Source organism: Prionailurus viverrinus, chromosome C2 (assembly GCF_022837055.1).
Source record: "Prionailurus viverrinus isolate Anna chromosome C2, UM_Priviv_1.0, whole genome shotgun sequence".
In the NCBI taxonomy this organism is placed as follows: domain Eukaryota; kingdom Metazoa; phylum Chordata; class Mammalia; order Carnivora; family Felidae; genus Prionailurus; species Prionailurus viverrinus.
This window is the reverse complement of record NC_062569.1, coordinates 147,542,186-147,555,124: the sequence shown is the minus strand read 5'-3', so window position 1 is coordinate 147,555,124 and position 12,939 is coordinate 147,542,186. Positions and strand designations below refer to the sequence as shown.

The 12,939-nt window shown below is 45.0% G+C and overlaps 1 non-coding gene across 1 annotated transcript; it reads left to right on the top strand.

Moving 5' to 3' along the window:
- The first annotated feature begins 239 nt into the window (after window positions 1-239).
- Window positions 240-341, top strand: LOC125175825 (U6 spliceosomal RNA). Its single transcript, XR_007156000.1, has one exon. It is a non-coding gene; the product is annotated as a U6 spliceosomal RNA (small nuclear RNA).
- The last annotated feature ends 12,598 nt before the right edge of the window (window positions 342-12,939 follow it).

Below are 12,939 nucleotides of genomic sequence, written 5' to 3'. Positions count from 1 at the left end.
TCTTGCCAGGTCTTTGAGAGAGAATGCTGCATAGGAAGTCAGGTGAATAGTTTTATCATGTGATTTATCATCAGTTTGGTGATACTTTTTAGTCTGGATTGAGTTTAAACACTCTTTGGTTTATTATAGCTACAGCAGGATAGTTGATGAGAGTAGTAGATGTTTCCATCACTTTAGAGGAGAAACAAAGAAAAGTACCAGACTGTGCTCGCTTCGAGCGTTATACTAACGAGTTTAGTATACTTTAGCATGTATACTAAAATTGGAAAGATACAGAAAAGCTTAGCATGTCCCCTGTGCAAGGATGACACATGCAAATTCCGGAAGCGTTCCACGTTAAAAAAAAAAAAAAAAAAGGTAACAAAGAATTTTTTCAGATTTCAGCTTGACCTAACATCTTTGAATTAAAGACTCTCTCCTTGATCAGATACAGCCCCAGGATGTTCAACCTCCTTACAGTACGAGGGCTTATTCTTTCATATTTCAGTAAGTTCATTATCACATGTTTCCATGTACTGTAAAGGCAATTTGTAACAATCAGACTTTTTGGCAACTTTGCAAGCAGCAGTTACGAGCTAATTCAAACATCCCTTAAAACCTGTTCCCTTGTCAGTGCCTAAATCTCACACTGAGAATCTGAAGCATTAAGAGTTCCCAGACAGAAAGCATAATTGTAACTCATAACTGCGCAAAGTCAGTGACGATTGGCTGTTGGAAATCTGAATAAAGCAAAAGCGTTGGAGACAAACGCGGGTCCGCCTCCACCCCGGATATGGTGCAGTCATTTTGTACGAATTCATCCAAGCCTCCAGAACATACTGCACATGTGAGCCCTTAAGCCAAAATCGGTCACATTTGAAATCTGGAGACAGGAGTAGAAGAATAATTTACAAATAACTCAACAACCACAACAAACTACACTATGCGCACAGAGTAGAGCCAGTGCCCTTTTCTGGGTTTCCGTCTCTCCCACCTACTCCCCGAACTTGGCAAACACTTTCCTGTAATAACATCCATCCTAAGATTTTTTTTTTTTTTCCTACCTCATCACGACATTTTAGGACATTTCAAAGACAGAGGCCATGACTTGCAAAGAAGGTTGGAGTAAGGTAATACATACGTTGAGCGAAATATTTTTCGAGAAACATGGCATTTCTCCTTGAATTCTGTAATGCGGCGACTGCCTTCAGTGCAAAGCTTTCAGCAAATGCAGGAGTTGCAGTCATCGGTCACCTGTTGGGCCAGGCTTCTTTTTTTTTTTTTTTTTTTTTTTTTTTTTTTTTTTTTTTCCAACGTTTTTTATTTATTTTTGGGACAGAGAGAGACAGAGCATGAACGGGGGAGGGGCAGAGAGAGAGGGAGACACAGAATCGGAAACAGGCTCCAGGCTCTGAGCCATCAGCCCAGAGCCCGACGCGGGGCTCGAACTCCCGGACCGCGAGATCGTGACCTGGCTGAAGTCGGACGCTTAACCGACTGCGCCACCCAGGCGCCCCTGGGCCAGGCTTCTTAACAATCCCCTGGAACCCCAGGATGAGTGAGGTCAAAGTTGACCCAAGTGCCATGCAAAGATTGAAGAAACATGAATAAATACTTACACAAAATATTTATTTATACCAATAAATACAAAAGGGCTCCTTTTGTCTTACTCCTGATGAAACAAAAGATACGAGCAGAAATATTTTTAAATAGCTAACGGTAAGCTAAAATATAAAGCCTTTCTGCTCTCAAAAGGAGACCCAGTGCTAAAAACAAATCTGCGTAATTAGCAGGGAGGGAGGGGTGTTGCGTGTAGGTCTCCGCTGAAGGTAAGGCGGTTGACCAGTATGTACAATCTTCAGCGAAGTGACTCCTCCAGGGGCTTCCCTGTCCCACCGTGAAATGGAAGGAACGTTATCTCATACTGTTGTTGAGTTGTATGGGTGGCACAGTCTTGGTGGCCTGGTCCAGCAATCAACATCAATAGGGGCACCCAGGGGGCTCAGTCGGTTGAGTGTCCGATTTCGGCTCAGGTCATGATCTCGCGGTTAAGTTCGAGCCCCATGTCGGGCTCTGTGCTGACAGCTCAGAGCCTGGAGCCTGCCTCAGATTCTGTGTCCCCCTCTCTCTCTGCCCCTCCCCCACTCATGCTCTGTCTCTCTCTGTCTCAGAAATAAACGTTAAAAAAAAAATTAAAAATAAATAAATAAATAAATAAACAAATAAATAAATGAAAAAAAGTGCTGTAGGGGCTCCTGGGTGGCTCAGTCGTTTAAGCCTCCGACTTCGGCTCAGGTCATGATCTCGTAATTCATGGGTTCAAGCCCTGCACGGGGCTCTGTGCTGACAGCTTGGAGCCTGGAGCCTGGTTCGGATTCTGTGTCTCCCTCTCTCTCTCTGCCCCTCCCCCCACTCACACTCTGTCTCTGTCTCTCTCTCTCTCAAAAACTAAATAAGCATTAAATGTATATATATGTATGTGTATATATATGAAGAAATGCTGTCAACGTTGTACCCTGATTTATCTTTTGGACTACAGGATTCCTACTTCGTTTGTATAAAATGGAACGTTTGGGTGAGTTCAGTGAGTTTTCTGAATCAACACTCTTTGGTAGCTTTTTGCCGTTTAGGTGTGTTTGTGGATCTGTGAGAACTATTTTTAGAAATTAATTACAGCGTCTGTCTTTTCCTCCTCAAATGCTAAGGTGGTGGTTATTGCTCTGTTACTTGCGAAGCCAAGTGAATAAAACAAATCTTTTAAAAAATCTTTCAAAAGTGTAACATCAAAAATACATTTCTCACACACAAAAAATGTATTGGCTTGAGAAAACAGTACCTGATCAAGGCCCAAGGGTAAAATGAACGGTGAAGAAGAATGCCAATTAAAACAGGTTGTATGAGAAATGCACGGGGCGCCTGGGTGGCTCAGTCGGTTAAGCGTCCGACTTCGGCTCAGGTCACGATCTCACGGTCCGTGAGTTCGAGCCCCACGTCGGGCTCTGGGCTGATGGCTCGGAGCCTGGAGCCTGTTTCCGATTCTGTGTCTCCCTCTCTCTCTGCCCCTCCCCCGTTCATGCTCTGTCTCTCTCTGTCCCAAAAATAAATTAAAAAAACCAAACAAACAAAAAAAAAAAACATTGGAAAAAAAAAAAAAAAAAAAAAGAAATGCACTTGCTTTCCGTTACACAGGTTTTCCAAGATCCTAAGTTCCCCCAGAAACCTATAAAGCTTTTGGTTTTCTTCTCTAACACTCCCCCTCTGGGAAGGCTGCCAGACCAGCTTGACTGGAAGCACGAATTCAGCATGAAGGGACAGAGGCTAAAAGAGCCGCCACTCAGGGCTCAGGGTGCATGTCAACAGCTCATTGCTCGGGCTACATATTGCCTTGAGTCAACAGATTTCTTCTAAAATGCAAGTATTAGAAGCATCCCAGGGGCGCCTGGGTGGCGCAGTCGGTTAAGCGTCCGACTTCAGCCAGGTCACGATCTTGCGGTCCGTGAGTTCGAGCCCCGCGTCGGGCTCTGGGCTGATGGCTCAGAGCCTGGAGCCTGTTTCCGGTTCTGTGTCTCCCTCTCTCTCTGCCCCTCCCCCGTTCATGCTCTGTCTCTCTCTGTCCCAAAAATAAATAAACGTTGAAAAAAAAAAAAAAAGAAGCATCCCAGATGGGCAGAGGTTTTCTTTTAGAGAAAGGGATACAGAAAGAGCAAGCTAGAACCCCCAGGAAATTTTATCATTCGTCTCGTACCAGCCCATGGAAGAGCTCTGTAACAGCCACCGCTCCTTAAAGATGGGGCCGGGGAATTAAATCCTAAGTCAAAAGGAATATAATGTAGGGGTTGGAAATAAAAAATAAACCAAAAAAAAAAAAAAAATAGGCTATGCACAGGACTCGGCTTTGAATTGTAGTGCAGCTGTGTGTAAGCTGTGCGACCTTGTTTAAGTTATTTAGCTAGGTTGTGGATTGATTTCTTCATCGATAAGGTGGGGGTGAGAATATCTACCATGAGACTGAGAGTAAGGATTAGGGGCGCCTGGGTGGCTCAGTCAGTTAAGCATCCGACTTCAGCTCGGGTCATGGTCTCACCGTTTGTGAGTTCGAGCCACGCATCAGGCTCTGTGTTGACAGCTCAGAGCCTGGAGCCTGCTTCCTCTCTCTCTGCCCCTCCCCAGCTTGCTCTCCCTCTCTCTCTCTCAAAAATAAGTGAGTAAACATTAAAAAAAAAAAAAAGTAAGGATTAAATGGACGTACATAACACACGCAGACTATAGCGTTAATAAACGTTAGCAGCTATCACTGGATATTCTCAAGTTCTCCAGTGTCTTGCCCTTCAGAGTGTGGTCCTTGGACCAGCAGCCAACAACATGTTGCCAGCAATGCAGAATCCCAGGCCCCATCCCAGACCTGCTGAATCAGAATCTGTTTCAATAACATACATACATTAAATTTTGAGGAATGCTGACTACTTAGCATTCACTTCTTTCTACATTCCACACTCACCCCTCGAGGCTTGGTGGTGGGGGGGGGTGGGGGTTGTGGCGCTGGGAGGGGCGTCTAAATGAATGGTAGAGTCTTTGGCTAGGATCCCCAGTTTGCCAGAACACTACTCAGCAGCGGAGGTCATCAGGCTGGTTATTTAATGAGTTTTATGATACATTAAATCTTCTAGACCTCACGGCAATTTGACCATTAAAGAAATAACTTTTTTGAAGGTAGCCCAAAACAAGCCAACTCAAGCGAATAATGGGATTAGCGTGGTGATGTTGAAATCAGGGTTGTACCACGTGAGTCCCTCTCCATCAATCACGACTGCTGTCCTCACGGCTGATTATGGCACATTGTTTCATCAAATTAAACACCAAAGGGATGTTGTAAAGGCAGCATATGGTCCTCTTTCAGAAGTAGTTAGCCTGGCATTGCACAAGCGGCCTCATCCTGGCTCTCCCGAAAACTTCGACGTCAACACATTGAGGGTATTTGCTTTGGCAAAACAACGTCTCATAAAAGTGGTTGCTTTTAATTGCGGGCTTGCTGTTGTCGGAAGCACGGCCAGGACGGGTGAGATGGGAAGGAGCAGCGGGATCAGGTTAGGAGGGGGAAATCAACTGTCCACCTTTTCCTAGGAGGAAAGGGGAGGTGTCTAGGCGGTACCTGTTCTCACCGCTGCAACTCAGATGGCTCCTGAGCTCTGTGAAATCTACCTTTCCCCCCCTCTTATTATTGGGGATTGGTTTGGGAATCAAGGCAGAAACAATTACACGTGGTTAAAAGACCGGCTGAAAGAGAGATTTTTCTTTAAGAATCAGGAGATACAGAAGATCACCTTTTTGTGGGAAGCCAGCCTCAAGACGGCCTCGGCAGAACCCTCGTGGGTCGTGGCCTACACGTGCCCCTGAAAGGTGAGACCAGCCCAGGACTGAATTTCAAGAGAAAAGTCATTAGCCAACATTAACGGCAGTGTTTGGTTGTTATTTTGCCTTTATGCGGCTGGACTTTCCTCCAAGGAGCAGAGCTCTCACCGAAGTGTAATTAGCGAGCAGCAATCCTCACGGCGCCCCTGCCAGCTCGGTATGCAGCGGGGTCAAAGGTAGTTAGCCCCCTTCCTCTGCCTACAGCAGTTCTTTCTGCCACCCTCCCCTCGAGGCGCCCCCAAGACAAGAGGGTTTGGCCAACCCGGGTGCAGGGGTTACATAAAGATTGCCATAGGGTACATTGAGTCATTCTGCTATGCACCTTAAACTTGCACAGGGCTGTATTTCAATCGTATCCCAGTAAAACTGGGGAAAATCAAAGATCAACGGGGGGGGGGACCCCCCTACCTCTTGGTTTGTATGTAGCTCTTTGTCACCAGCCCTAGGGGGCAGCCCTGAGTCTGTAGCCCCTTCTGTGGCAGACACAGCCAAGCAGGGAGGGAATCACTGGATCACAGCTTCAAAAAAAAAAAAAAAAAAAGTTTTTTGTATTATTGAAAAAAAGGACACGCTCGTTTTTTAAATTTTTCAGAATATAGCGAAGAGGAGAAAATGAAAATCAGAAGTCTTACCTTCTCTTCTCCCTCTGTCCAAGGGTAACCACTGTAACCAGTGTGTTATGTATTCTGAAAGGGGTTTTAGATGGTGCCTCCTCAGTGTCCCAGGAGATCTTGGAATCTCCTCTATGATGCTGAGAACGAGCCAGAATGTCCCTGCGACTTCACCGTGGGGGGAATATCTCACAAACAACGTTGCTTGGTACCTCAGAAATTCAGAGGTCTGGTTTTCGTCCCGATTTATTCATTTATTTATTTTTTTTAATGTTTTAATGTTTATTTTTGAGAGAGAGTGAGAGATAACGTGAGCGAGGGAGGGGCAGAGAGCGAGGGAGACGCAGAATCCGAAGCAGGCTCCAGGCTCCGAGCTGTCAGCACAGAGCCCGACGCGGGGCTCGAACTCATGAACTGTGAGATCACGACCTGCACCGAAGTCCGACACTCAACCAACGGAGCCACCCAGGCGCCCCTTAATTTATTTATTTTTAACTCTGGGAGGATTTTGCAGTATCATAGGGGTGCTGTTTTACCCTTCATAAAAGGGACATGAAAAACGCGTCACCTTCCCACCAGGGGGTAAAAAAAAGCCCTAAATATTTAGGAATGCAGGACAATAAAATCCAGAAGAGTGGCAATTTTAGCGACGTCAAAATTCTAAGTTGTTTTCCTTGACCGATTGGAACCTTTAAAACTTCAAATAAGCAGAAGTTGAAAAATGATAGTTAAGGTCATTATCTGCCAAAGAAGCTATTAATAAAGGAGAAGGGGTTTTTAGTAAAAAAAAAAAAAAAAAAAAAAAGAAAGAAAGAAAAGAAAAGAAAAAGAAAAAGAAAAAGAAAAAAAGAACACATCTACTAATCTGATTAAGAAAATTCAGCATGGAGAGATTTCATTATAAACAGGAGAGAAGCATGCCATTTCTGCTGGAACCACAGCGGATGTGTCTCTTACGGTGGAGCGTGTCCCCTCTGTCACCAGGCTGAGAATATAACACAAATCTGTGCCCCTAACTGCGGCAGGGGCAGGACCCCACGACCACGTTGCTCCTGGTATAGTATTCACGGGCACTGGCACACGCGTGCTCTCTTCGTCACTCAGCGAAAAGAATGGAAATGCGTCGCCAATTTAAGTGACCTTAATCAACTAGTAACCCTAGGGTTTTGGTCACTTTGGGACCTCGCTGCCGCTGAAGCATAGCAAACAACCAACCTGCTGGGGGACCATGTTCCCCAAAACACCCCTGTGACGAGTTATTTTTCGGTATCAATTGAAAGCCCAAACTCTGATGCAATGTGGGCCTCTTTGGAGCTGGCCGTCATCAGCCGTTCTCCCCATTAATTAGCAGGAGCCGTAAGATGTTGCTAATAGCTACACATCTTGTAAACATGTTGGACTGGCCCTGCCCCCGAAGGCCCCGTGCTGTTAAGTGATATCTCAACTGGGGCTGGCAGAGCCGGAGTCCCCACCGGGGATCAGCCAAAAAGGGTGCAGCCTCCGTTCAGAATCAAAACATCGTGCTCCGAGAGCTCCCTTTCTGTCGCTGCTCCCGTTGAGGTGACCGCCTTTTGGGGGTCACGCCAGCAAATAACGAGAAGGGGAACAAAAATAAAAAGAGGAGGGAGAGCAGAACAGACTTGCACTTACCCTTGCTAGGGTATGTTTCTGACAAGGCCGGGTGGGAGACCTATGGAAATACTGGTTCCTTCCCACCGGGGTGAACAGAGAGGTCAAGGCTCGAAGAGAAGAAAGTCTGTGACTGTTCTTTAGTTGGCTAAGGTGGCTGGTCAGCTGCTTCATTTATTTATTTAGTTTTTGAGAGAGAGACAGAGCGAGCAGGGGTGGGGCAGAGAGAGAGGGAGAGAGAGAATCCCAAGCTGGCTCCACGCTGTCAGCACGGAGCCCGATGTCAGGCTCGATCTCACGAGCTGTGAGATCGTGATCTGAGCGGAAACCAAGAGGTGGGCGCTCAACCGACTGAGCCACCCAGGCGCCCCTGCTTTTATACCTCGCCACCAAAACAAAAACCACAGCGGTGGCTGTTGAAAAACAGGTTTGCAAAACAGCTCTCGGGTAGGAAACCGCTAAGCGCGAAGAAAGGATGAAGAGGGGAAGGCCATGTGGCTGGGGTTTTGTCGGCTAACTTTATGCTCGAATTCTGCTCCAGGACTGTGTTCAGGTTCAGGCGTTGAGTGGTATATCAGGCAAGGGGGCGGTAGACACCAAGCAGAGAGGAAGCCCGGAGTCGTTGGGGGTGGACTCACCCGCTTTGCGTGAACTCTGAGTTTCAGCGCTGGAAGTCAGGTGTTAGGGGAAACCCTTCGGTCCTGGGCAGACCAGGGCGGTTGGTCACTCTACCTGGAGTCACAGCCATGCATGGTTGAGAGGGACCCTAAAGACCGTCTCGTCCAACTCTGCCATCTTGCATAAGAGGAAACTGAGGCCCAGAGGGGTCCATGAGGCAGCACAACATAGGGCTCAGGTCTTCTTGATAAATGATGAATATATCTATTATCATATGGGCAAAGTCAACAGAGATTACTAAGGGCAAGACAGAGAACTGGTCACCGAGTGAGGTGATGGGGGTTCTAATCTTGGCTCTGCCAAGATAGGAACCTTGGGTAAGGTCATCCCCACCTGCCAACCACCTCCCACTGACAATTTCCTTAATCTGAATGACAGTCCTTTGAGGGAGGATTAACCTGCCTGTTGAACAGGGGGAAAATGGGTTCAGAGAAATCGAGTAACTTGCCTCACAGCTAATCTCACAGTAAGAGGTGAGATTTGAAGGGGAGTTCCTCTGACATCAAGGTGGACATTCCTCCCAGAATGACAGACGGATACGAAACTGTGGGTAACTTCCAATAGCCCGTAGCTCCCACCAAATGATTCACCAAATGGGAATGCCAGCTGGAAAAGGATTATTTTCTGGTTGAGCAGTGCAGTTACAGAGGTAACACAATCGTCACAAAATACCCAGATGATGGATAATTGAGGGATTATATATTAAGTACTGCCTGTTTCCAAGAAGGATGTAGATTAGCAAGATACACATATTGACCAGAACTTTCATTGCCTTTTTGTCTTTGTGAGAAACCCATCATCTGATAGACTTTTTACAGTGTTAAAATCATCAATTTTTTGTCTCCATCAGAATCAGAATATTAACTTCATGAGGACAGGAATTTTGTTCACTGCTATAACCCCAGGGCAAATATGCCTGGCACATAGTAGGGCCTCACTTCATATTTGTTGAATGAATGAATGAATGAATGAAATTTAAAAAACGACACAAGAATGTTAAGCAATTTTATTATGTATTTTTATTTTATAACGTACTTCAGAGTTGATCACAAACCCAATAGGGAGGAGGTTAAGATACATTTGCCATAAAAATTTTAACTAAAGAAAATTATTGAATGGGATCTTTTTTTATTTTAAAAAATTTTTTTTTTCAATGTTTATTTATTTTTGGGACAGAGAGAGACAGAGCATGAACGGGGGAGGGGCAGAGAGAGAGGGAGACACAGAATCGAAACAGGCTCCAGGCTCTGAGCCATCGGCCCAGAGCCCGACGCGGGGCTCGAACTCACGGACCACGAGATCGTGACCTGGCTGAAGTCGGACGCTTAACCGACTGCGCCACCCAGGCGCCCCTGAATGGGATCTTAAATAGATGTATGTGACTTTAATTGCTGTAAATTAAATACTTTTAGTTACACTAAAAGAGCCTGCTAGTTAAAGGAAGCAGTGTGAGTGTGTGTGTGTGTGTGTGTGTGTGTGGCTCCTGTCATAAAACAAAGAATCTTTTCAGAAAGGGAATAATGACCATAAGTTGATTTTCTAAAAAACTTAAGGGTTCATGTTGGATTTGCTTCCAGTGAAGGATTTTTTTAATGGTTAAGTTCAATCTCACTTCCCTTTGTTTATGTGGTGACATACACTAGGAAGCACCAAACTGAATGGTGTTATATTTTATCATTATTTTTGCCTCTTACATATTTATCAAGTATCTGGTGTCAAAACAACATTAAACAATCAGAGCTCTCCAAGCCACTTTTTAAAAAATAAATCTGTAGGTCCTTCCCAAATGATTAGCATTATTTTAATTAAAAATTGCCAACAGGGGCGCCTGAGTGCCTCAGTCGGTTAAGCATCCAACTCGGTTTCAGCTCAGGTCATGATCTTGTGGCTTCGTGGGTTCAAGCCCCGTATTGGGCTCTGCGCTGACAGCATGGAGCCCGCTTGGGATTCTCTCTTTCTCCCGCTCACTTTGCCCCTCCCCCCACTCACGCTGCCTGTCTCTCTTAAAATAAATAAATAAACCTAAAAATAATTTCTACCAACATAAACGAGTACTTCTGTTTTTCTAGCATATTGTTACATTCAAGATTCCTCTGATACGACAGATAGAGTGGGTATGGAGCATTAGGGGTTGGGGATTTACGGGTAAAGCTTCCTATCACTTACCAAGTTCTATGTTCTCTGTTAGCGCTCAGAAACGGCAATACATCTCTGAATAATGTATATCTGACGGGGGGGATAAATAAGAATAAACCACATAGCTTCAAAAAATGTTGTGAAAATAGCCTCAGCCCTTACCGCACATTTGAGACGAAAAAGTAAACTATTATACAGAGTTAATCATAATAAAGCAACATGTCAGGTTTGGTGGCAGGAGATCAGAAAATCAGCTTAAAAGTAATACATGGGGTTTGGAGTTCGTGTACAAATGTAACGGTCTGAGAAAGAGCTTTCTGATTGGATGGTCCGGACGCTCTGTGTTAGATGCGCCGTTAACATAATGATGGAACATCTTCTTTCTTTGTGGACACAAGAGGTCTGGTACCATAAAGAATTGATTAAATCTGTGACTTTTTCAAGGCAAACAGTGCATAAAATACCCACACTACAACAAGGAAATGTATCTAAGCCAGGTTAACAGATGCATGAAACCATATGAACCCTGCTTCTTTTGGCTTAGTCTTTATGTCTCCCTAGAACGATGACTAATCCTCTTCATTTGAACAACTTCAAAGACTCTGATTTGACCCACATGGTCCACATATAACAGACAAACTTTGCTCCTGCCAGCAGGTGACCAGAAGCAATGAAAAGGTGTCTCCTGATGAAGAATCGCCTTGTTGTCCAAGCCTCCACTGCAGTTTCTCCAGCAGAAATCCACCCCGTCACGGCCCACTGCTCAGGGGCCAAAGGCAGCCAGTTTGCAGAAGCAAAGAAATCAGTCTAGCCTATCAGAACGCTTTTGACGGTGATCGATTTCATCCCACTGTATTTACTTCGAGAAAACCTGGCAGTTCTTGTACAACTAACTTTGTCACCAGGCACCTTACTTAGGGATCTCGTTGCTTCTGACAGCTTTTTAATTGACGGCCATGAATTTTAGAAATAGAGAATCATGTCGTCTGCAAATCCCCATATTTATAGGGTTTTTTGTTTGTTTGTTTCTCCTATCGAATTGCATTGGCTAGTACTTCCAGAATAATAGTAAATAATAGTTTCCATAGTGATCGGTATTGCCTTACCCTTGGTAATGATAGGAAAGTGCTCTTAATGCTTTTAACATTTTACCATTAAGCGTTGGGATAGTTTTTCAATTAATATGTTCAATTAATAAGCTCACATGTGAATTTATTGTGTTTAAAGCTTTTTCAAGTAAAAAAATGTCTGATAAATTAAAAAAAAATTTTTTAATGTTTATTTATTTTGGGGAGAGAGAGAGAGAGAGAGAGAGAGACAGAGTGTGAGCAGAGGAGGGGCAGAGAGAGACGGAGAGGAGGGGCAGAGAGAGAGAGGGAGACACGGAATCCGAAGCAGGCTCCAGGTCCTGAGCTGTCAGCACAGAGCCCGACGTGGGGTTCAAACTCACAAACGGTGACATCACGACCTGAGCTGAAGTTGGATGCCCAACCGGCTGAGCCACCCAGGAGCCCCATAAATGGCTGTTAAATATTGATAAAAAGCTCTTTTGGCCACCAAGAATACAACCATGGGTTGTTGTCCCATAACTTATCAATATCAAACTATCCTTGCATTCCTATGCTTTTTGTGCTTTAATAAACTCCTGAATATATAGGCTAATATTTTCTTTCCAGAATTATACCTAAGGATACACACTATAAATAAATAGCATGATCCCCGTCCATACTGACCCTCTATTCTTTTTGGCACTGTAGGAGAAAGGGATGCTATGAATACCTTTAGAATTTATTTGCTGAAAACAAGAAATAATAATAATCTTTGTAGCTCACACGGACATAGCCTGTGTTCTGTGACAGAAGCTAGTCTAACCGCTGTGCATATATTGATGTTTTCAGTCCTCAGAGCAGTCCTGGGGGGATACACTGCTCTCCTCATTGTCATCGTCCCCACGTCTGTTTTTCAGATGAGGAAACTGACCTTGAGTAACTTATTTAAGGTCACACAGGTGGTAAGCGACAAAGTCCAGGCAACTGGGCATGAGAGTGCATGCTTCGATTCCCCGCAGCGTGTATTTACGGAGTGACTCCTGCTTCGAGGGCACTACACAATACACTTCCCTTTCCAGAAGCAAGTGAGTACCGTGATGGATATTTAGACCTAAATCATGGGTCTCCTCGGGGCGCCTGGGTGGCTCCGTCGGTGAAGCGTCCGATTTCGGCTCAGGTCATGATCTCACGGTCCGTGAGTTCGAGCCCCGCGTCGGGCTCCGTGCCGACAGCTCAGGGCCTGGAGCCTGCTTCGGATTCTGTGTCTCCCTCTCTCTCTGACCCTCCCCCGTTCATGCTCTGTCTCTGTCTCAAAAACAAATAAACGTTAAAAAAATTAAATCACGGGTCTCCTGTTTGTATCCCTTTCACCCAGGCAGTATTTCTAAAACGACTTGCTCCGCAATCTTCCGACACTTCCGTCTTCCTTAACCCCCAGGTGTCAGACT